At 34.9% G+C, this 14,559-nt stretch overlaps 1 protein-coding gene and 1 long non-coding RNA gene across 6 annotated transcripts in view; one reads left to right on the top strand and one right to left on the bottom strand.

The window, feature by feature from the left end:
- The window catches only part of Rbp6 (RNA-binding protein 6), a 583,327-nt gene that overhangs the window by 223,016 nt on the left and 345,752 nt on the right, over positions 1 to 14,559 (top strand). The gene's annotated exons all lie outside the window — the stretch shown is intronic.
- Positions 7,607 to 10,824, bottom strand: LOC149030744 (uncharacterized). Its single transcript, XR_016178427.1, has 3 exons — positions 10,467 to 10,824; positions 9,809 to 9,961; positions 7,607 to 9,714 (listed from the first exon to the last, which is right to left on the bottom strand). It is a non-coding gene; the product is annotated as an uncharacterized LOC149030744 (long non-coding RNA).

Below are 14,559 nucleotides of genomic sequence, written 5' to 3'. Positions count from 1 at the left end.
ATAATATAGATGGTAGGGCAAAAATAGGTTAAGGGATGATTCTACGCGAAAATATAATAAATTTTGATTTAACATTTTGTTATTCGAAATTTCAATTTCGAGTTAAAAGATTCTAAGATTTAAATAAGAAAATATAATTTAATTTGATATACAGTATATATATATATATATATGTATGTATGTATCTTGTTATGAACATAACGTGTCCTAAGACATGAAGGTTGTTTTCAAGCGTCTAGGAATATGTCAATTGATGTAAACAACAGAAGGTAATTTCAAACGAGTATTCAAGGTATGTTGACGTGTTTTGCAATCACGTACGTAAATTCAAGCTTTTATTTATCCAAATCAAAATTTATTCTATTATTTTAACGTAGTATATTTAATATACTATCTCTATATGTATATAATCTGATGATACGTAATAGTTTGTCCAGTTATTGATAAACATTTGTTTAGTTAGAAAAAATAAAATTTCCTATAATTATTCTCGTAATCAATATTGTATCGAATATGTGATCGTAAGTTCAGCTGGTCGTGTAGTTTGCTTAGTACCTATTCGATGATATATCATGTCAATCGTATTGAAGCTTGAATCACATAAGTCGGATAATAGCTATTATCGATGATGTATCGTTTGTATGGATATACCAATTGACTGACTAAATTTACGACTTCATTTCACATGATAATACTCACTAACAAAATATAATTAAAATTATTTTTAATTATTATTCTATCTTTCAATGAAAAAAAAATATCTTTCAATTACAAAGAAAGAAAGAATTTATTCGTAATCCTTTAACATGTTGAAATTTGCTTAAAATCTAAGGACATTTTTCTAGCACGTGAAAACCGCTTAAAGGGTGGTGACCAAAGAGAGAAAGTGAAATGAGAAGGGGATAGAGAGAGAGAGAGATAGATAGATAGAGAGAGAGAGAGAGAGAGAGAGAGAGAGAAAGAGAGAGACAAGGCAAAGACATAGTAGGACTTCGTTTGGTACAGGGTTCTGGAACAAGGGTGGTTGAATCTCTCAGCGCCACGTCGTAGCTCATATTTCCCGCAAAGGGACGTGGATCCTGTATGCAGGGAGTGAGACGGGGAGTTACTCTGCGGGTTGTAAATTAATGGTTAGCCCGTGGCACGGGGGGTTCGGCCTAAGGGTTTTGCTTGATCTATGGATGGTATGTGTGCCGGGTCAAACTGGGTCTTGCCCACTGATACGACGACAACGACGGTACCTTCACGAAAACTGCTTTTCTTCTGTCTTCTACCCTTAATCGCTCTAAGATTGATATCGGCTTCTCTACCTCTTATCTTTCTCATAAGAATCTTCCTTTTTATCGCTTCGATTCTTTGTCGTGAGCCCTTTTTTTTAACCTTACCAAAAAATATCTACTTCTTTCACGTTTTTCTATCGTCGGATTAGAAACACATGAAAGTTTTATTTTAAAAATTCAACTACTTATATGGAATAAAGTTAAGTAGTTTTATATTTTAACCCTTAACACTCTGCATATTTTTGTATCACTGCTTGAATTTGTTAAATTTAATTTTTTTATTTTTCTGTGCCTTTTTAAATAATTCATGAATGCGTTTTAACTACAAATAAAAATTGTCAACATCGAAAATATCGTAGCATCTTAAATATAATCATGCTAAAAACATTTAGTTCCCTAGCGGAGCCTAGGAGCGTTAAAGGGTTAAAAAGTTTTTCTATTTAACAGGTTAACGTTGCACATTTTTACACCATAAATAGATAACGTTTCATTGCAATTTCAAATAAACGCATTGCAGTCGATTGAATCACTCTTTTACGATTTCACAAGCAATCCTAAAGAAGAAGAATAAGATGAAGGTAGATCTTAGGAACGATCGATGTGTAATAGTGGTAGTAGTAGTAGTAGTTATTCGAAAGCAGTTAACTTTAGTGCCAGAGTTTTCGAAATCGTTCTTACAAAAGACGTAAGACGATCATTATTCCTCGAGATAAACGATATTATTTCCCGCATAGTTCTCTTAAAATGTTAGATTAAATGTTCTTTGTATGACCAACACAAACGAATTATATTCCATAGATAATAATACTAATTTCTTTGAACAATATTTTGTCTTATTATTATCGTAATATTCTCAATTTAACCAGTTAACTGTGATTGACGAGTATACCCGTCATGGCTCAATTCTGACGACACAAAACGGTGTGTTTCAAACGAGAATGGCACAGTTAATTGGTCAAGAAAACCATTTTGACTTCGTTTAGGTAACATTTTATCCCTACATTATTTTTATATTACTCATGTGATGGTCAGTTAGTTATACGCGTAACACCTTGTTCACACGACATAGAAATCAGCTTTTCTTCAACGGTTATTTTACCCTCTTTTGCGGTGGCGCTTATGTTTTACATATAAGTATAGTGGTCTGATGAGAAAATTGCCCTCGGGGGAACACAAGGGAGAGAGGAAAGATTATTCGTTCGCTCCGCCTATTTTATATATGTATATATATATATGTAGTATATATTCTACATATTGTATAGTAAAGCCCACGTACTAGGAGCATGCGTCACTGTCAACCTACGTTGTAATATACGTTGATTTTTCAGTAACGTATTTATGCTCGAACGGACATTGGACATGTCGATGCACGGTTCTGCATTGTATGCCCATGAATACATACAACAGTTCAGGTCACACGTACGTAAAATTAGGCTCACTTCCTCATCGGAATGTACGACATGACGATGAAAAGCTTTATCATAGAATGTATTTACGATCGATCGACGATTAGTAATATTCTCATAATTTAATGTAATATTTTTTTTGCTTTTTTGTCATATGAGTGGGTTCGAAATGATACAAAAAAATAAAAATGTGATTGAATATCAATCATTAGGGAATGCAGGTATTGTTTTAAATGCTTCTGCGTTCCTCCCCTAATTTAACTTTCTAAAATTGTCAACTATGCGATGATCATTAGTTGCTGTCAGTCAGTTAACGTGAGTAAAAAGGTTTGAACGGGTAATAGACAAGACAAATAGATCTAACATTTTTTTTCTTTGTTGATCGTTTCGTTAATATTTTTTATTTCAATATTATTATTATTTTAAGTCTAAAAGTAATAGAATTTTCATTGCTATTTGACTTTATTAAATATTCATTAATAAAAAGTAAGTACGAAGTTGCTAGTTTGTTAATAACACGAAAACAATTATTTTTCTATAATTTTCCTAACCCTTTTATTCCATGTATATATATATTTTGATTCACCATTTTATCGAAAAATTCTATATGGTTTTCTAGATATCACGGACGAGCAATTTGTTATAATACTATTGTGCGTTAAAATGAAAACAAAACCTGGAGTACGCCATGGCGTTGGAAGGTACCACGAGAAAAAAAGAGAAAGAGAAAGAGAAAGAGAAAGAGAAAGAGAAAGAGAAAGAGAAAGAGAAAGAGAAAGAGAAAGAGAAAGAGAAAGAGAAAGAGAAAGAGAAAGAGAAATAGAAAGAGAAAGAGAATGAGAAAGAGAGAGAATTTAAATTCATGTCTCGATACTCGAAAAGCGAATAGCCATTGAATAAGAAGAATTGTAAATATCGTATCGTTGTTTCACGTTGATCGAATTTTCGAACTTATTCTTTTTTATCCCTGACAATTTCTTTTTCTCCAACATAAATGAGCACCCTAGTGGGGGAGAAGGATGGGGTGGAAAAGAGAAAAACGACTAGATTCTTCTATCGACAGTCTCATTTCCTGATTCGAACTTATCAAGACAAATAAACAACGAGGTATTCTTTTCTCTTTCTTTCACTCTCTTTCTCTCTCTCTCTCTCTCTCTCTCTCTCTCTCTCGTCATTCTTTTCTCGATTCGTTCAACGAGCTCTCGCGATCGACAAATATCTGTAATGAACAAACTATCCGATTTGAGCCCTTCGCCACTTCGCCATCACCCCAACCCAACCCCTTCCTCATGCTTCCTTCTCACTCTCTCTCTCTCTCTCTCTCTCTCTCTCTTTCTCTTTCTCTTTCTCTTTCTTTCTTTTCTCTTTTCTCGAAACCATCATCACGCTCTCGATACACTTCCCTATTCCCTATCGGTCGTTGCAAACTTTTCGATAACCAATCTCAATTTCAACATGATGTGTCCGTTATGTGTTTCCTACGTTCTTTGCCTCAATAACGAGAGCTTTTTCCACCATCTTCATTTTTCTTCATCGTTTTCTTCATTTTCTCATTCTCTCTCACTCTCTCATTCATTTTTTCTGTTTTACTTTTAGTTTTTCAAAGAATACTAACGCGTTTATTTTTAATAATTGTAGTTAACTTGGAAATTTTGTTTTTTACAAACGTTGTTTGGAAAAAGCATTTTTTTGTTCTTCTTTTGATTATTACCACACCTTGCTTGGACAAGACATAAAATTCCTTCTGCATAAAAGAGCTTTAATTTTTTTATGTTAAGTTTTTTTAATGAATAAATATTTAATAATATTTATTTTAAATTTTTGTATATTTTATTTTTTATGCTAATTTTTTTTATATAAAATTTAAAATATTTTTTAATTTTATATTATAAATATATATAAATATAATTTAGAAAAAATTTATAATAAGTTATTATAAAATAAAAGTATAAATTTATATAAATTTATATAAAATAAGAATTTGAATATAAATATAAATATAAAATTACTATTTAATAAATAAAAATACGATTTTAATTGCTTCCCACAGAAGATGTGAAATCCTTGCAAAACTACTTCAGTCGCCTTCTGCGCAAGATGTGTTTAAAAGCCCAATTTCTTTACAAAATGATTTATTTTACGTATTTAAAAATTTCAGCTTTACATATTATTAAACAAAACTCCCTTTTTTTCGTCGCTTTTTTACCCTACTTTAAAATTATGTTGAATACTTATGTATCATTAATTCAACGATACGCAAAGTACTCGATGCATCGTAACGAGCTATATGACCAAGGAAGGAAATTATCGTTCGAGCTCAAAACTAACGACGGTTCTTCCTCCGCTTTAATGATTCGATAGAAAGAGAGAAAGAAAGAAATAAAAAGAGGGAAAGAGAGAGAGAGAGAGAAGGTCTCATTAAAACTTCTCGTCATTGGGAAGAAGTCAAGAAGGAAAGAAAAAAAGAAAAGAAGGATACAAAATAAAAAAGAATTTTCAAATCTCGACTTTATTCATTCACCATTGATGTCTCTCTCTCTCTCTCTCTCTTTTTTTCTCTCCTCTCCACGACTCTTATCAATTTCAGTCGATTCTACGAACGAGTACCGCATTCATCTAAAAATTTTCAGTTACGACTTTTCATCGGCAAGATATGATAGGTACGAAGGGATGACGAAAACATCGATAACGACAACGACGACGATGATGATGATGATGATGATGATGATGATGATGATGATGATCATGATGATCATGGTATGTGGAATAAATTTTGAAAGAAAAAGATATCCAACTACGACGGCATGCTATTTCTACTTCTGCTGCTGCTGCTGTTACATGGAAAGAAATCGAATAAAAGAGAAAGAGAAAGAAAGAGAGAAAGAAAAGGAGAAAGAAAACCAAACCGTTCGACTTTCCCATCGAGCAATCTGTTAATTCGACCGTAAATCGTCGTTAGTGGAAAATTTAGCTTGAACTTACCGGCGATAATTACACTGGTTTTGCTGCACGTGGTTGGTAGTGTAGGTGGTGGTGGTGGTAGGACGACGTAGATGAGAATAAGAAGAAAAGCAAATGAGAGAGAATGAGAGAGAGAGAGAGAGAGAGAGAGAGAGAAACAGAGTTTAAAGTGGGTAATATGAGAGAATGAGAGAATAAGAGAGAGAGAGAGAGAGAGAGAGAAAGAGAAAAAGAGAGAGAGAGAGAGAGAGAGAGAGATAACACTAGCGAAGTAGAATTTATTGGGCGATAAGCACCCCGCAACTTTCTTCCCTTACGATCGTCATTCCTTATCAGTCCACTCGTGTGAGCCCCCGACGTTGGCGTATCGAAAATGGCACCACTAGGCTTTATGAATCAGGATTATTAAAGATTCTTCCTAGATCACAGATCTTTTTTTACTTTTTTTTCTCCTTCTTTTCTTTATTCTATTTGCTTTTATTTTTTTTTTCTATTTTCATTATTCAGTTTCATGGATCCGTAGGTGAAAGTATTGGATTGGAGTGTAAGCTTTTGATCATTTAATCTTCTTATACTTTTATGAAAGGTATAAATTTTTTTCATCGACAATTGAAAGTTATTTTTGCATTTTTCGATAATTAATATATTCCCTTTCTATGTTATTAAATTAGCGTTTGATGACATTAACGCCATGAATGAAAAATATAATGGAGCTTCGAATGTATATATACCGTAGAAAAAAAATATGGGAGATAAGTAATATAAAAATTAATTTTAAATTAAATAGAATGAACTTTATTGAAATAAAACTCAATGAGTGAAATATTTTTCTTGACGGTAGATCGCAAATAAAATCTCTCGGCTTTGATATTTGTTCTTCTAGCTCGCTCAGTCACGCACTCACTCACACATCCATATATATAAATATATTCATCTCTATTTTTTTATTTTTTTATTTCGATTGAATTCCTATGCATCTGTGATATCTTTTTCCACCATGAAGGTTATTGGTAATGAGATAAAACTATTGGTGCCAATCCTATTAAATAACGTTATAAAATATTATAATATTAAAATTGAAAAATAGAATTATTTTTTAAAATCATAATTAATCGTTTGTTTTAAATAATATAATCTGCACACAAAAAATTAAAGATTGTTATATAGATCAGGTGATTTTTAATAGTCATAAATGCATTCTAGGGTTACGAGATATAAAGGGCACGAAACGTAAAGGGTTTCGAATAATTTATCAGTACATCTCTGATGGACGTGCGTGGGTGGGGGTGGTGGTAGTGATGTTGGGCGATCTCGTTATGGTGAGTTCTATGGTGTCGGTTCTTCTAGTTACGATGCGAGCTCTTATCGGCACGATGGGTGGTCGAAAGGCGATCATCCTAACGGTGTTTCCTTTACGAGATATACCTTCAGAAGGGAACGAACTTCGATCGATCGTAAGATCTCAACCATTTTAAGAACGAAACTGTTACCAACAAAGATTTAATAATAACATTAAATAAATCAGTTTAAATATAAAAATTGTGTATGTTAAAATATTAATTAAATTTATTTACGTAATGTATACGTTTGATATGTGCGCGAATGGTTTTCTTTTAATTAGTTTTTAATTAGCTATTTTGAGAATAGAATAAATACTTTTTAATCATATTAACACTTTAATGGTTTAATGTTTTCGCTGTCAAACGTCGCTATGGGCTAGTAATATTTTTAAAGAATTAATTTATAAAAATTTTATTAAATTCACGAACAAATTAACATAAAAAAAAAACAACAAATTTAATTGTATATGATTTTAGATATATAAATTTAAAAATAAATATCAATACAGGTTGTTCTAGCTATCACACACATGTTGTGTGAGCGACCATTAAAGAGTTAAGAGAAAAATATGTGGTAGCGGAGCATGGTTTCAAAGAAAATTTAACAATATAATTGAAGTTGTTATTCTATTTCATTTTATTTGACTTTATTTGATATCGAATTAAAGATTAATTTCGTTTTATAATTAAAAAATAATTCATAGGTTAAAGATTTTTCTAATAATTAGTAAAAATACTCGTTTACTGGATATAAAGCTTGAGAATGAAAAGAAGAAAAAAGGAATTACTATTTGTGGCTAAACACAATGGTTCCACTTCTCTTCTCTTCTCTACGTATCCACCCGTCTTCCTTTATTTTTTTTTTCTTTGTTCAATTCCGTTCGACTGTGTTCCGTGTTTCGTGGCAAGGAACACGCGATTCCTGCGTTAACTCCCGCAGGGCAGCACAGTGGGTGTCCTCGCACGGACTTCGCATTAACCCACCTTTTGCATCCCTTCTCTTTCTAACACGTCTTCTTTCTCTCTTTCCCTAACCCCTCTCCCTTTCCTCGTCCCCTGACCTCCCCCCCGACTTACTTAGTCGTCATCATCCCTCTTCCAAGCGCAATCTCCTAACACACACGCCGTACGACCGGCCCTTCGGTCGACCGGCTGTGTTCGTGCTATCTCGAATAAGGGCTCGTAGAAACTCACGCGTTAGATTTAGCTTTGCTATATCCACCACCCTTATTTATTCTTTGATCAAACCCGAAAGCAAGGCAGGCACCACGCTTAATGAGCCACACACGTACCGGACATTAAATTCAAACCTCGAGGAAATGAAGAGTTTAACGCGGCCAGGGACTCCTCTCTCTCTCTCTTTCTTTTTTTTATTTTTCTCTTTCTTTCTCTCTCGTTTAAAACACGCACGAACGGTGCTACAAAAATCTCCTATCCCTCCCTCTCTCATTAGCATCCACGTTGCCTTACCTATCTACCTACCTACCTACCTACTTGTCTGCTTGCTTGCTTGCTTGCCTGCCTACCTCGTTTTTACATTTACATTTTTTGTCTTTTTTTCTAACCCGTTTTAGAAGAAAAAGCTGCAGTAGTTTTTTCTTTTTTTTTTTTTTTGACGAGTATTAACGCAGGAAACGCCTTTCTTCTCATTTCGCGACGTTTGTATCACTCTTTGAAAATTACATCCTCGTGTGGTGAGTATGTAAAGAAAAAAAGAAAAATATAAAAAGAATAAATTTCTTTTTTTTTTTACGAACACTTCTCCCATTGGACCGTTTTCAAACTTGGAAACTATTTAACGATGCGCTTTTATGACCCTAACTTGTAAATGTCTCGGTTACTACTAGCGCATTAAAGAGTACCAGATGTAAGCTTCAGAATCTTTTTTGCAAAAGCTTTTTACAAACTTAGTTCGTATTTTATTATGAAATGACTTTTTTTTATACACCGTTAATGATTTCTTCCAGATTTGTATGATTTGTATGACGTATTTCTAACGAAGAACAATTGAATATCAATTTTTGTATTATTATTTATTATTAGTAGTTCTTATTATAATTTTTAAAATAATTCTTTAAATTATTTACGACGTATTTTCAACAAAAAACAATCGAATATCAATTTTATATAATTATTTATGCGTAGTACTGCTTATTTTTTAATAATTATTTTTTCGGTGATTATTTTTTAATTATTAAATGATATCTATATTATTTAGAAATACACAAAACGTTTTATTAGGATATTTGAAAGGACGCGAAGCTCAGCAACCTAAAGGCGGCTTAAACTCGATTGGTTTTTGCTCGTATTTCGTTGTTAGTCGTCGAATGGTGGACGGTTCTCCTAGCACACCTTTATAAATCATCGACTCCGGTGCTTAATCGCCCGGAATTCGGGGTTGAACGTTACTACGAAAGAGAGAGAGACAGAGAAAGAGAGAGAGAGAGCGAGATAGGTAGTGGTACGTCGGAGATTTTCCACGAAATCTCGGCAATTTTGAATATTTCCTAATCCTATTTTAATCCCTTAAGCCACAGATTTTCCATTCCTATTTTCGTATAGACGACGAATCGCTTGGATAGTCGAGACACGACGCGTTTTCCTCCTCCTCCTCCTCCTCCTCCTCTTCATCCTCATCCTCTTTTCGTTATGTCTGTGAGCTTTTAAGAAGGTAACACCTGTGACCGCGATCCGCCAGTTGAGGGGTTGGTGGGGAGGAAGATCATCCTATATCGGTGATTCGAGAGAATTTCTATTTAGATGCGCGATATTAATAAGCATTTTAGTTATTTGCTTAGCACGAGTTTATGTCTCTTCCTACCTCATTCACCTCATCTCCTTGAAAACGTTTTAAAAGCGTTCACGTCTATAAAATGTTTGTAATTGAGTCAAATAAAATTCAGGATTCACTGGATGAGAAATTATACGTAAGACGTTTATAAAAACGTGGCAATTTGGCGCGACTCTGTAACACCTGACAAAACGTATGAAGATTCATTTATCGTTTATGTGTATATATTGTATATATATATATATATATATAGTAGATATATGTTCGCGAGGCGTAGTTGAACGAATCACGAGCAAGAATCGTCTGTCTGAAATTTAATGGGCGTGTTTAACTTCGGTAGACCATGATATTCGTCTCTTTCCACATTTCCCAAATTCCAGAATCCATCTATGGTTGAGCAATTAATTGAACGTAAAATATAAAGCTTGTAACTTTGACTATTCGAAATTTATTCGATTAAAGTATAAATCGTTGTAACTTTTTCAAAAAAAAAATTATTAACCTAATATTATTGTGAGTGATAAAAGAATTAAACCAAAAGCTAGGAGGGATGCGTTTAAATATTTTGATTGCAACGATCCATCATTTTGAAAATAGTAGTTCCTCGCTAGACACGAGGAAAGCAAGCTTGTTAAAGCCAATGCCGTTGTCCTGGTGGCTCGAAACACCTACATATGTAAGTACTTACATATACGTGTGTACCTATAGCTTATGCGTGGAAGTAAAACTATCCTCCTGGCATGTCCTGACGTTTCGCACACTAACAACAAGCATTCGTTCGTTCGCTTGCTCATTCGTTCGTTCGTTCGTTCGTTCGTTCGTTCGTTCGTTCGTTCGTCCATCGTATTCGCTTTTCAACGAACGTATATACATATATACACATAAACATACATATATACATGCATACGTACGTGCATGCATTCGTTCTCGCGTGCATTCGCGTGCATCGGAGTCGCCTAGTGTACTGGATGGATTGCCAGCGAGCGTTGTTAAGTTAGTTCTCCGTGTTACGTGTTGCTGTCGAGGGAGTAGTTCTGCTAATTAAATTGCCGGGTAGGTCCGCTCTTCTGCGAGAGTGGGGGGTTGAAGGGGAGGCTCGGTGGTGAGGAAGAGAGAGGCTGAAAAAATAGTGGAATTTGGAACTGCACATCGGTGAAAGAGAGGGTGATAGGTCACGGGGAAGCTCGTGCGTGGAACGAACGTCCATCGCCGGGGAAATTTCGATTAAACGGCCGCGTTCGTTTCCATCCTGACCAGGACGATAACGAGAGTGAGAGAGAGAGAGAAAAAAAAGAAATGGATGAAGTGCGGAATAAAAAGCGTCGAATAAATTAACGTCAAGGAAACACGTTGAACGAAATGCTTCCCCCTATCGGTCTTATTTTTAAAGCGATAGAACCAAAAGTCATCTCTCTGCGAAAAATCACACTAAAGCTAAACCGCTTGCAAAAATAATATACTTCGTTTATTTATTATTATTAGCGATACTTTATTCATCGTTAATTATTTTTGTTCTTTCATACTTTGTTCTATCAGTCGTTCGTATTCACTAGTTAGTTTCATTCTATGTAGTGGTAGATTTAGTTACGCTTGTTACGAATTAACAAGCTGAATATTTTCACTCCTTTGGTGTCATAGTCATTTTTATTAACTTATCTATATTTTTCTTTGTGTTTTACTCTCGAACTTTATCATTGGTCTTTTTTTCTTTTTTTTACGAGTTTTCCCCCATTCCGTTAACTGATCATCTTTAAATCATTGTAAAACAATCAGCAAGTTTTTAATTACGCGTTGTCGTTCTAGTTATAGCAATCTAGTTGAAACTACTACCTACCTAGCTCTGTGTGCAACTTCGTTAATTCTCCCTCTTTGCGGGTACGCTAGAGAATTTTATAGTCAATAAACGACAGGCAAATAACTTTGCATCGGTACGAACTATTCTATTGAAAGGAATGTACTTTCGTGTTGCGAACGATTAGCATTAAATATTTTACGAGTTCCCCGTTACCTCTAGTTTCAATTGTAACGATTTTATCGCTAAACATTTTAATGCAATCCGTACTTTTAGCTAGTTTTTTTTTCTTTCTTATAGAATGTGTCGCAAGTATTAGATAAACTTTCCCTGTGTGGGTTACTTGTTCTTTTATTCGACTCTTTTTCTGTTTCTTTTCTACGTTGAACGCGCAACACGACCCAAACACATTGACTATTAAAAAGTGTATGCTCTGTCGGTCGATGATTTGATTTATTACGTGCGTGCTAAAAATACAAGTTGCCGTCAGGGCTTACGGTAACGATTAATATTTCGTTTACGGTGAAAGTAAAAAAATGGCGTCGTCATTTTCATTGCGAACAACGGGAACATTAATCAAGCTAGTGTCGCCGCTTTGAGAGATGTTGGGATTTTGACGATAAAAATGATTTCGAGCCAATGCAAAGGAATGTACGTACAGACTTGCAATTAATTTTCGTACGGGCATTTAAAGCACGTTTAAAAAATAAAAAACGTTATAACCACCATTGACGAATCGATTATATTCTTACTATGATAAACAAAAGTAACAATTTCCAAAACTGTAATATATATAGAGATTATCTTGTTTTGAAAAATTAAATAATAATAATAATAATATCGTCGCAGATTTTAGTTTTATTACACACACGACATGACGTTGGGTATAATATCTCTCTCGGTATTCGTGAAATTCCATTGTAAAAAAAATCCTGCTGGTAAATCCGGATCGGCTTTTTTTCTCCTCGGATAATTTTATAAATTATACGTTGAAAACAAACGTCCTCATTCTCTCTCTCTCTCACAGTCGATGATAAATTTTCGTCGGTTTACCTACAACCAAAAAGGCAATTTCAGCACAGTTTGGAAACTTCACTTTTGCTTTAGTCAAAAAAGCGAATAATTCCGAATTCATATACAACTCGTTGGAGCATTTTCCTATTGAATTCAATATCGGATGGACATCGGTGCAGACAAATTATACGCGGTAACGCATTCAACTACCAACCTACACCAGGGTGGTGCAAACTTTTTCCACTCTACGATAGTAATGCCTAGAGGGGTCGATACGTACGTAGTATACGGTCGTGTGTCAACGACGGGCAAACAATCCCAAAACGGGGACCAAACGCAGCCAGCAGATGTGCATCGGTTTCGGTTCTTTTCCTTCTCTCTCCATCACTCTTTTCTCCTTTTTTCTTTCTATTAAACAGTTTTTACCGATTCCGATTCTTCCTGAACGATGTAGATATGAGATAGGAACATACTACATCTACAACAGAACGTCGTCTATCTGCTGGCTGGCTGGCTGGCTGGCTGGCTGTTGTTGTGGATTTACGGCGAAATTGTTAAACGACGTTTGAAAAATTTCCCCAACAAACTACTATATATATATATATTTCTCATCCTACATTCTATACTTTTGTTTGCGATCGTCGTCAAATTTATGCTCCGAGCATGTGTGACTTTTTAAAACGTGCACAGTGGTAGGGGTGAATAGAAATTTTAACTGCGCTAGATTACGACGATCGTTTTCAATCGTTTGTTCATGACATAACTTTCAAGTTTTATATGTTACGTAAGGTTGGTCGAATTTTAGTTTAAGTCTTAAGAGGGATTGACCGTTTTTTTTTAAATTATTTTCTTTATTTTTAGAATTCGTTGTAACATTGCATTTTTATTCCTAAATGTATAATTATTTGTTTTAACAGAACTATTATTGAAACAGAAAAAAAAAACCCTAAGAGAAATGAAGATATAACACAATGTACGACGATGTTACGATGTTCATTGCGATAATTGCAGTTCCGCATTAACGAGAAGGGGGTGCATGCATTCGTATAGAATCGTGAAACCAAAATGTGCGTTGTAGTCAACCAATGACGTCACGGGTTCCCGAGGTTTCGGTCAATCAGCCGGTTGAACGTTACGTCAGAATCATCGTAGCAGTCTGACCGGGGATAATCAGATTACCTTACCGATTCTGATTACCGACGTTAATTACAGAATAGCGATGATGCGTTGCGTAGTCGAGAGCTTTCGATTCCTGATGCTCTCGCTTCTACCGAGCACTGGCTTTCCATTTTGCGGAACTTAATTATCCGATTAGTTCTAGCTACGAAGCTTTGCTGAATCGCCGTGCCTGCCTCTCTTTCTCCTTCACACACATCCACACATTCACATACACATGTTTATCTCTCTCTTCTTCTCTTAGGGTTCGCTTGATTCTCTCTTTCTCTGTAGCGTTCCTCTGAAAAATTCTTTTGTATCTGACACCAGGGTGTACTACCACCACCACTACCACTACTATTACATCCATCTAATATCGACATCAACGTTGTTCCAACAACCCTTCGCAATCCTCTTTTCGTTCCAAGTCTTTTCTTTCTGTTCTAACCCTTGCCAGTATATAGATCATCGTCCCTTTTTTTCTATCGTTCAACAACCAACCAACCCCCCTTTTTTCCTTTTTTTCGTGCACGATTCTCTTACACTTTCATTTGCACGTCGGAATTTGGTTCGAAAAAAGAAAAAAAAAAGGGAGTCAGGGATCCACGCACGACAATCTTTCAAAAAGACTACCCCGAGTGCCATTGAACGAACGTACCTAATTATTCTCGCGATAGAAAACGCGTTACTCTCGACCTACACCCTTAGTTTTGGATAAGGGGAAGAAAGAGATTTCGAATACGTGCTTTAAAAAAATAAGGGTGTAGCGAACACATTCCTAAGTTACTTTTAAGAATTTATCCGATAGAAGCAACCGTGT

The sequence above is a fragment of the Polistes dominula genome, unplaced genomic scaffold, assembly GCF_049000335.1.
Source record: "Polistes dominula isolate Pdom_NZ unplaced genomic scaffold, Pdom_raw_medaka contig_77, whole genome shotgun sequence".
NCBI lineage: Eukaryota > Metazoa > Arthropoda > Insecta > Hymenoptera > Vespidae > Polistes > Polistes dominula.
The sequence above is the reverse complement of the archived record's forward strand: the minus strand, read 5'-3'. Positions and strand labels throughout refer to the sequence as shown.